Consider the following 11,551-nt stretch of genomic DNA (forward strand, 5'->3'; position numbering starts at 1 on the left):
ATAAGTACTTCAACTTGTAAAATGGGTTTATAAGGGAAATTAAGAAAGGAATTTTCTCTGAAACGGTCTTTGAAAACTATTTCTTGGTGTTTAGATAAACTAAAAGGTGTAAAGTATAGTTGTGAGGGAAAATGATAATTAATTCAAGTTGGAAATTGGGTTTAGTAGGGGCATTATGAAAGTAGCTTGCTCTGAAATGGTCTTTGAAAAGTATTTCTTGGTGTTGAGGTATCCAAAAAGCTGTAAAGTATAGTTATGTGTGAAAAAGATAATTACTTCTATTATGAAAATTGGTTTATTATGGACATTAAGACAGTAACTTGATCTTAAATGTTATTTGAAAAGTATTTCTTGCTATTGAGGTAAGCAAAAACCTGTAAATTGAAGTTGTTTTTGATAAAGATAAGTACTTCAAATTGGAAAATGGGTTTAGGAGGGACATTAAGAAATTAACTTGGTCTGAAATGGTATTTGAAAAGTATTTCTTGGTTTTGAGGTATCCAAAAAGCTGTAAATTATAGTTGTGGGTGAAAGAAATATGTACTTCAAGTCGGAAAATAGGTTTAGGAGGGGCATTAAGAAAGTAACTTGCTCTGAAATGGTCTTTGAAAAGTATTTCTTGGTGTTGAGGTATCCAAAAAGCTGTAAAGTATAGTTGTGGATGAAAAAGATAAGTACTTCAAGTTGAAAAAGGATTTAGGAGGGACATTTAGAAAGTAACTTGCTCTGAAATGGTCTTTGAAAAGTATTTCTTGGTGTTGAGTTAACCAAAAAGCTGTAAAGTATAGTTGTGAATGAAAAAGATAAGTACTTCATGTTGGAAAATGGGTTTAGGAGGGACATTAAGAAAGTAACTTGCTCTGAAATAGTCTTTGAAAAGTATTTCTTGGTGTTGAGGTATCCAAAAAGCTGTAAAGTATAGTTGTGGGTGAAAAAGATAAGTACTTCAAGTTGGAAAATGGGTTTAGGAGGGACATTAAGAAAGGAACTTGTTCTGAAATGATGTAATAAAGCCTTAAAAAAGTATTAAAAAATGAGGGCTCAGGGGCCTTTGGGGCACCGGGGGCCGTTTGGGGGTCTGGGGGGGGGGGGCCGGGTGGCCCTTTGGAGCCCGGGGGCCCTTTGGGGACTGGGGGCTTCCTTCGGGGTTGGGGTAGGGGGATCGGAGCCCTTTGGGTAGGGGTAGGGGGATCGGGGCCCTTTCTTGTTGGGGTAGGGGGATCGGGGCCCTTTGGGGTTGGGGTATGGGACCTCACGACACTGTTTAAATTGAACTTGTGTAGTATAACGACCACACTCAAAACCTCTTCTAAAAACATCTTCTAAAATCATATTTTAAAATGTCTCTAACTGTTTCGCCGAAATAATTCCCTAAAATGTCTAAAACGGTTTCGCCCAAATAATCTCTAAACGTAATTTCTGCGTGTTCCTTTTTTTTTGGCATCCCTGCGCTGTCACATTTCAAATTACTAAGAAACTTTTTCCCGCCTTAAACTCTAAGATCAAAACATTCGCCGGAGTTACAATTAACCTTGCCATCACCAGTCAGTTATTTATAAACTTTGCCCCGGAAACAATTCTGTTCGAACTCCAAAGATATTAATAAATTTTGCCCGGAAACAATTTGATTAATGACTGACAGCACAGGTGTTCCAAATTCCCAATCGATTACGCAATCATTCTCCCTAGGGACTCTATGCCCATATATGGTGTGGGGTCACGAGCTCATGAGGCCTTTCTACCACCATATATTAGCAAGCAAAAGAAAATCAAGATATGTATATCTTCGAAAGACAGTAAACACAAGAAAACAAAATTAAATATTGTCATTTTGATTAGTTCTAAATATCAATATCCACAAAAAAAGACCAAAGAAGGCTTACACGTCAACTTTGAAGCCATAGTTTTCCAAAAAAGGAGGAGGGGGAAGAAATCAAGAAAAGCTACCTTGATGCAGCCATCATTCCTTCGGCTTGAATGAGAAGTTGTGTCTGATGGTCTGTGTTATAAGCTCTCGCATAGGCAATATTATCTAGGACAAGTCTTCCTTCAAGTTCATACTGATTGGCAATAGCTTCTACTCTTTCGGGACGAAATGTGCCTTCAGTATCGATATACAAACATTTACCTTCCCCACCATTACGATCTATTGGCATCTGAAATTGAAAATTAAAAAATTCAGATCCTTGAAAAATACAACAAAGTCTGAAAAGAAGCGAGCAATCCCAGACCATTCTACACCCAAAGGTTTCATGTAATCTATTAGACTAAGTAGTTCCTGGGACATTGCTGATGCGTCCTTTTAACAACATAAAGCCACAAAGTGTGTTTTTATTTCGGTCAACATCCCCTCAACATTCTCGGAAATTTTCATCTATTTGTTGGGAAATTTTCAAATATTTGTTTTCCAGGAGCTTCGGCTTCTGTGGGAGTCGATTTCCTGAACCAAAATCTGAAAAGCCAGGGAATGGTCAACCACCTGTGACTGTGAGAGGAAGGGTTACGAGGTCAACTACTCGGAACCTTGATGACAAGGAAATGCATGGTGATTATAAGCAGCAGTAATTAATTGAGAGCATTTTCTTTGTATTTGAGGAGTTTATACGTGTTGATTTCTTTGTCGAATAAGTAATTGAAGTGGTCTTGCATTCATTTGTTTTGAATTTTTTTAATTAATAGTTTTGACTTAATTATTTTAACTTGAATATTGAAATATTTGAATGTGATAAATAATTTGAATATAAATAAATGGCTTAGCATTATTTATCTCATTGACGGTAATACCAATACTATGTCTATCTTCTTAGGGAATAAAGAGCAAAATAAAAACATTGAACAAAATTCCTTAAAGTCGTAATTTGGACTGGTTTTAAACGTAAAATTCTAATTTTATCAAGTTTACTGTACAGTGAATTGCGAAGAGATAATAATATAAATACTCGGATAATTTGAATTTTGATGTTGCAGGTACCACAGGTCCTTCTTCTTTGGGGCCTTAATATACATTTACGCATAAAAATTTAGTGTTTTCGAAAATATTATTATTTTCATATATTAGTGTTATATTTTAACCCACAACTGTCCCCACTCGGTCAAAGGTATATTGCCAATGAGCCTCGGTCAAGGATATAAAACAGTGAAACTGCCTGATACCGAAAAAATTAATACTTTTGGGTAGTCAGCAGGGGGGGCAACAGGTTTGAACCCTCTTCCCTTCCTCAATTTTTGTTCGACTCGTAAGAAAGTAACAAAAAGTATATAAACACATTTTGAGGTTTTCTAAAGAAATTTGTACCCCGCCCCAAAAAACATCCTGGATATGGCTAGAAAAATTGGATTTTCAAACCAAAAATCAAACGGTTAGTATTGAAAATCAATGTCAGAAATGTTTGATATTCAAACAGTTCACCAAAAACCAAAGTTTCTGGTGAACTGTTCTGGACGCCTCTACTAGCAAACTTAAAAATGTACTGTTCACAGCTTTATCCAGGCTTCCAAACATGGGTAAGAAACTTATGTCGAGTCAAGGTTTATTTCTCGACGTAGATTAAAAACATTACGTTATGAATGGACCTAAGGTGAGGCTTGAACTATTTTACGCATCAAAAATTCAAAACTTCACCGGGCACCATGATTTTTTTTAGGACTTAAGACTCTCAAAAAGCATTCAAAATGTCCAAGAAGCCTGTTACCCAGTTTTAACGTTGAATTTTGTTTACATCCTAAAGATACAAAAAAACTAAATGTTCCATATTTTTGAAAGATAAAAACGCTCGTCTGTAATAGTTGCAAACTCACAACATTTTGCAATTGCAGAAATTCATGGATTCAAATATTTTTCTTGTTTTTTTAAGTGATTGGGACTTTCATAGTTTAGTTTAAACTAATTTCAGTATGATGATATTGAAGAGCTGTGGATCCCGTAGAGCTATAGAACTGGATCTTCCAGATGCATTTGATAAGATTCCAGTGTTGTAACTGTAACATCGGCTTAGAAAAATTCTCAAATCCATTGTTGAGGAGATCTGTAATAGAATATACTGTTGCCGGGAAGCAATTAAAACAGTTCTTCGCTAAAAGCTCCTCTCCCGAATCGAAAAATCGGGAGTGTCGAGTATCGAAAGCTGTATCGTTTTCCTTTGAACTTTTCTGCTTCATTCCAAAAATTCAAGTGACCAAACCTATATTTCAGAACATTGAGGGTATTGAGAGTATCGAGAGTATTGAGATCATCAATAGTATCGAGAATATCGAAGGTTGTATCGTTTATCTATAACATTTTTTCTTCATTCCGAAAATTCGGGGGAATCTTGTATTAAGGATATGAATGAATAATTTTATTCATTCACTATACCATATATTTCAGAGTATTAAGGAGATCGAGAGTATTGAGAGCATCCAAAGTTGTATTTTTTATCTTTAACCCTTTTTCTTGCTTCATTCAAAATCTTTGGGAGACTCAAAACCGCCTCATAAGAAAAAAGAATAATACATTGTCGTTTTTTACATTGTCGAAAATAAAATATTTGTCTTCCTGGAACTTCGGCTTCTATAGGCGGTCGTTTTCCTGAACCCAAATCTGAAAAGCCAAGGAAGGTTCACCCACCTGTGAGAGGAAGGGTTATGAGGTCAACTGGTTGGAAGCTTGATGACAAGGACAAACCAGGTTATTATAAGCAGCAGTAATTAATGGAATGCATTTTCTTCGTATTTGAGGAGTTTATACGTGTTGATCTTTTTGTCGAATAAGTAATTGAATTGGTCTTGCCTGTATTTGTTTTGAATTTTATAATTAATAGTTTTGACTTGATAAATAATTTGAATATAAATAAATGGTTTAGCATTATTTATCTCATTGACGTTAATACAAACACTAGGTCCATCTTCTTAGGGAATGAAAATCCAAATGAAAACATTGAACAAAAATCCTTACAGTCATAATTTGGACTGGTTTCAAATGTTAAATTCTAATTTTATCAAGTTTATGGTACAGTGAATTGCGAAGAGATAAAAATGTAAATACTCGGATAATTTGAATTTTGATGTTGAGGGTAAAACAGGTCCTTCTTCTTTGGGACCTCAATGTGCATTTACGCATAAAAATTTAGTGTTTTCGTAAATATTATTATATTCATATATTAATGTTATGTTTTAACCCACAACTGTCCCCCCTCGGTCAAAGTTATATTACCAATGAGCCTCGGTGATGGATATAAGAAACAGTGAAACTGCCTTATAACGAAAAAAAGTAATACTTTTGGGTAACCAGCTGAGGGGGCCATGGGTTTGAATCCTCTCCCCCTCTCCCATTTTTGTTCGACTCGTAAGAAAGTAACAAAAAAGTATATAAACAAATTTTTGATGTTTTCTAAAAAAAGATGTGTACCCCCGCTCAAATAAAATCCTGGATATGGCTAGAAAAATTTGATTTTCAAACCAAAAATCAAACGGTTGATAATGAAAACCAATTTCAGAAATGTTTGATTTACAAACAGTTCACCAAAAACCGAAGTTTCTGGTGAACTGTTCTGGACGCCTCTACTAACAAACGTAAAAATGTACTGTTCACAGCTGTATTCAGGCTTTCGAACATGGCTAAGAAACTTATGCAGGGTCAAAGTTAATTTCTAGACGTAGATTTAAAAAAATTACGTTAAGAATCGACCTAAGGTGAGGCTTGAACTATTTTATATAAAAAATTCCAAATTTACCGGGTATCATGATTTCTTTCGAGAACTTTACATTCTCAAAAAATGTTCAATATGTCCAAGAAACCTGTTACCCAGTTTTAACGTTGAATTCTGTTTACATCCTAAAGATACAAAAAAGCTAAATGTTGCATATTTGTAAAAAATAAAATCTTTCTTCTTTCATAGTTGCAAACTCACAGCATTTTGCAATTGCAGAAGTTCATGGGTTCAAATATTTTTCTTGTTTTTTAAAGGATTGGAACTTGCACAGTTTAGTTAAATCTAATTTCAGTATGCTGATATTGAAGAGCTGTGGATCCCGTAGAGCTATATAACTGGATCTTCCAGATACATTTGATAAGATCCCAGTGTTGTAACTGTAACATCGGTTTCGAAAAATGCTCAAACTCATTGTTGAGGAAATCTGTAATAGAATATACTGTTGCCGGGAAATAATTAAAACAGTTCTTCGCTAAAAGCTCCTCTCCCGAATACAAAATTCGGGAGTGTCGGATTTTGAGGGTATCGAAGGCAGCATTGTTTTCCTTTGAACTTTTTTGCTTCATTCCAAAAATTCAAATGACTAAACCTGTAATTTAGAGTTTTGAGAATATGTAGAGTATTGAGAGTATCGATAGTATTGAGAATATCGAAGGTTGTATCGTTTATCTTTAAAGTTTTTGCTTCATTCCAAAAATTCAGGGGCATCTTGTATTCAGTGTATGAATGAATAATTTTATTCATTCACAATACTATATATTTCAGAGTAATAAGGGTATCGAGAATATTGAGAGTATCGAAGGTTGTATTTTTATCTTTAACCCTTTTTTTTGCTTCATTCCAAATCTTTGGGAGAATCAGAACGGCCTCCATAAAAAAAAGAATAATAGTTATTACATTGTCGAACTTCAAATATTTTTGTTTTCCAGGAACTTCGACTTCTGTTGGCGGTCGTTTTCCTGAAACCAAATTTGAAAAGCCAGGGAAAGTTCAACCACCTGTGAGAGGAAGGGTTACGAGGTCAACTGCTCGGAAGCTTGATAACAAGGAAATGCCAGGTGATTATAAGCAGGAGTAATTAAGGGAATGCATTTTCTTTGTGTTTGAGGAGTTTATACATGTTGATCTCTTTTTCGAATAATTAATTGAAGTGGTCTTGCCTTCATTTTTTTAAATTTTTTTAATTAATAGTTTTCACTTAATAAATAATTTGAATATTAATATATGGCTTAGTATTATTTATCTCATTGACGGTAATACCAGTACTAGGTCTATCTTCTTAGGGAATAAAGAGCAAAATAAAAACATCGAACAAAAATCCTTAAAGTCATTGTTTGGTCTAGTTTTAAATGTAAAATTCTAACAATTTGGTATTTTCGAAAATGTCCAAATGTCCTAATTTCAAAATGTCCAAAAAACATGTTACCCAGTTTTGACATTGAATTTTGTTTACATCCTAAAGATACAAAAAAGCTCAATGAAAAAAGCTAAAGGGATTGTGCCCTATTTAATAGCCGAAAGTGATTGGAAGGCAACTAACACCCTTTGCACGCCTACCATTTCCCCAAACACATCCAATCAAAATTTTGAGACTGGCATTTTGTTTAAAGTAGTTGAAAGATCTGGATATTATGTCTTTGGGTAGGACATTCCTCCCACAGCCCTCGGGGCAAGTGTTGTAAGTTATGCCCTGGGGGACATAAGGTTTGTACAGAAATCATTGTCGTAAAACCTTCAAAGAGGGCTCATTTGATTGGAGATTGAAGGGGTTAGTTCCCTTTTGAATACTTAAAAGTGATTGGAGGGCAGCTAACCCCCCTCTCACACCCACCATTTCCCCAGACACAGACAATCAGAATTTCGAGATATCCATTTTGTTCAACATAGCTGATGTTTTGGAAATTATGTCTTTGAGGAAAACAAATTCCCCACACCCCTCAGGGCGAGGGTTGTAAGTTATGCTCTGGGGGCATTTAAGGTTCTTATAGAAACGGTTGTCGTAGAAACTTCAATAAGGGCTCATTCGATTGCGAATTGAAAGGGTTAGTGTCCTTTTCACTAGCAGAAAGTGATTGGAGAGCAAGTAACCCAATCTCGCGCCCACGATTTCCATAAACACACCCAATGAAAATTTTAAGATAGATATTTCTTTCAACATAGCTTAAACTTTTGTAAATTAGGTTTTAGAGGATGATAACCCCCTCAGACCCCTCAGGGCAAGGGTTGCAAGTTATGCCCTGAGGACATATAAGGTTTTTATAGAAAGTGTTGTCGTAGAAACTCTAAAAAGGGCTCATTCGATTGGAAACTGAAAGGTCTAGTGTACTTTTTAATAGTTGGAAGTGATTGGAGAGTTATTAACCCCCTCTCACGACCACCATTTCCCCAAACTTATCCAATTAGAATTTTGAGACAGCCAATTTGTTCAACGTAGTTTAAAGATCTAAAAAATATGTCTTTGAGGATGACAAACCCCCCACATTCCTCAGGTCAAGGGCTGTAAGTTATGCCCTGGGGGCATATAAGCTTTTTATAGAAACGGTTGTCGTAGAAACTTAAAAAAGGGCTCATTCGATCAAACATTGAAAGGGCTAGTGTTCTTGATAATAGTAGAAAGTGATTGGAGGGCAGGTAACCCCTCTCGTGCCCACCATTTCCACAAACACATCCAATCAAAATTTTTAGATAGCCACTTTTTTCAACGTAGTTGAAAGTTCTGGAAATTAGGTCTTTGAAGATGACAAACCCTCTGCAACCCCCAGGATAAGGTTATAAGTTACACCCAGGGGGTATTTAAGGCTTTTATAAAAGGGATAATTCTTTAACTTTAAAAGAGGCTCAGTCTTTTTCCCTGAAAAAGACTGTGTCAATATATAACGAACATAAATTAATTTAAAAAAAAAAACTATTTAAACAAAAAAATTTTTTCATAAAAAAATTTAAATAAATCAATTAAACAGAAAATGAAAAAAAATACAATCTAATCATCTTGTAAGCATGAAACTACCACAAATAAGTATCAATAAATAAATAAAACACAAAAAAAAACAGAAATTAAAATAAGCAACAGATTCAAACTCAACACGAGCAGAAATTGATATGAGTAGGGTTCTAAACCCCCTATGCTTTCTAAAAGCCAGAATACAATTTTTACTTTGCTGAAAAAAGTTTCTATAAATGTTTTCATTTCTATAACTTTAAGAAATCAAAAATTAATTAGGATTTTAAAGAATAAATATCAGCCTGTGTATATTAAACTGACAATGCACATTTTTTTCAGTAAATTCATTTGAATTTTTTTCATTAAAGTACGAATTATATTCTGGCTTTTAGAAAGCATAAGGGTTTAGAACCCTACTCACACTAATTTCTGCTTATTTTGAGTTGAACTCTTTTGTTTATTTTAAATTCTGTTTGTTCTGGGTTTTATTCATTTATTGATACTGATTTGTGACACTAGCATGCTTGGTAGATTATTTGATTCTATTTTTGTTCATTTTTTGTTTAATGGAGTTCTTTTTTTTGAAAAAGTTATTTTGTGGAAAATGTTTTCTTAATTAATTTCTTTAAAGATGTAGCTGGCGGATTGAAGCCTTGCGAAAGCATTGTTAACCTTAGCCTTGTTTCTGCTTTGGGAGTCTTTGTTTGAGCCCTCACCCGCTTCTTATTAAGTTACGCTTCTTTGCCTTTCCTTGGTAAATTCTTGTAAATACTGCTAATTAGCTTGACTTGAAAAATAGACGTCCGGAAATGGCTCATCAGCTGATCAACTTCAAGAGCTATGGTTGAAGGTTCCACAAAAATTTTATCTATTCGTGTATTAGGCTTTAGTATTGTTCTTTATTTTCCTTTGAAAGCCTGAAAGCAAGACATTTTTAATTGTATTTTTATACTTAGCTAGGTTTCGTGTAATTTTGCCTGCGTCATAGACACCAAAAACTCCTGAGGCAAAAACAACTCTACGATCTTGAAATGCGCGCAAATATGGCGTCATTCATATAATTTATTCCTCCAAAATCAAGATTCTCAAATAATTTTATCAATGTTGTGACCTATCTAGATCACTAATTCAGGTCAGGAAATCTCAAGATCCCAATATTCCAAAAAAAATATGAACCCGTTTTCGAGAAAATAAATATAAATAAATGCATACTTATACGTTCAATTATTCATCGATTAACTAGATAAGGCTGAAAGAGGCCTGAAATTCACCACAATTTGCACAATTAGCAAGGTTATAGACAAGGATAACCATGACAAGGTTATTTGGTTGAAATGAGTGGCCTCGAATAAATGGTACATTTTGGAGTAGACCTGGTACAAGCTCTTATTACTTGGAGACACACAGTTAAATCAGCTACATGGAATTTCAGTGAACTCGGAAACACCAATAAATCCATTGCCCGATTTTTAGCCCTTCCTTGATTATACTAGGTTTTGCACTCAGATTAGGAAACTGTATCTTCACAGCGGTAAACTTCCAAGTCTAATAATGATTAGGTATAGTTCTAACGCCCATGGATCGCTGAACATTCTGCTCAAATATTATGTTTATGTGTTTGTAGTACATTTGCTGCTTCTTCGTTCAACGGATCTTCAGGATTTGGTTCTAAGAGGAGGTGTAGGAGGCCATAAACAATAGATTTTATAGTCAGTATTGGTTTCCAATCTTCTCTAAGGATGTTTAAACAGACATTGCCCTCTAAATCAATATTGGGGTGGTATATCGCCGTCTCGCATTTCACTTTCGGTGCTTTATAAGGGTATTCTTGACTAATTTTGAAGTTGAAAATAAATTTGCCACCTTTATAGAAGCCCTCATCAGTACATATCACAAGCTTAAAATTAAACAGGTCATCTTTGTTAGGAAACTCTATTGCGCAGGTCTTTGCAAGATCTAACTCTCCAAAATCTTTTTGAATTCTTAAATGAGCAACTGAAGCTCTCCTTTGAGTCGGATTTCTTAATAACTCTCCTTCTCTCGTTTGTTTTTTTTTTAGCAAAAAGTTTAATCATGTTGATCAATTAAACTATGGTTGTTTATTTTGATTTCTTCAGTTGTATGTACATTCAAGCTGTTAAGAGGTCCCCATATTCTTTGCCTAGCTAGAAATATGCTTAGAGCTTTTCATAGAAAACGAGGATTGTATAGAAAATTAATGTAAACATAAATTTGTATGCATTTGGTGATAAATTATAAGAATAGCATTTTCTAAAAAAAAAATCACAGAAAGAATTTTCGTTAGAATACTTACTTTAAAAAACTAATGACGTATTTACTCCTGGGTCAGGTTTAATTTACATAAAGTTTTAATAAGACTGTTGAGGTAAAATTAGGGAGGCTTACAGTGTCCATTTTACTGTAGACAATCTTATCTGAACCTGAAATAGTATCAGCCTCCATTAAAAACAAATGTTTGTGTTATGTTTTTGATAATGGCAAAAGACAAGCCAAGGCAAAAGTTAAAGGTCCAATAACAAATAAAATCGTAATTTTACAAAGACATTAATTCTAATTTAAGGTCATTTTAAATGTTTAAGGGATGGATTGATGAAAATGAAGTACGGATGAATGTGATTAGAAAACTGGTGAAGCTGAGAATCGCAACAGCTAAAGAAAATGGCACAGAACAAACGAAAGTGAGAATAAAACTGAATTGTAAACGAAATTTTGAAGAGTGATCTGTGGTTGGAAACTAAAAGACATATTTGTTATGTGTAACGCATTAAGAAATTAAATAACAGGATGTATGAATCTAAACTACTAAAACAAGGGGCGTGGAAAAACCTTTCTGAGGTAAAGATGAACAAAAATGGACAATGAAATCTGCGGTTGGAAAACAAGAAACAGCGATGACTGA

General features: G+C 34.4%; 1 pseudogene; it reads right to left on the minus strand.

Moving 5' to 3' along the window:
• Positions 1 to 10,176: 10,176 nt before the first annotated feature.
• On the minus strand, positions 10,177 to 10,681 carry LOC148938622 (NEDD8-conjugating enzyme Ubc12 pseudogene; annotated as a pseudogene).
• Positions 10,682 to 11,551: the final 870 nt, after the last annotated feature.

The sequence above is a fragment of the Artemia sp. Qi Xiang Cuo genome, unplaced genomic scaffold, assembly GCF_049724085.1.
Source record: "Artemia sp. Qi Xiang Cuo unplaced genomic scaffold, ASM4972408v1 HiC_scaffold_3072, whole genome shotgun sequence".
Classification (NCBI taxonomy): Eukaryota; Metazoa; Arthropoda; class Branchiopoda; order Anostraca; family Artemiidae; genus Artemia; species Artemia sp. Qi Xiang Cuo.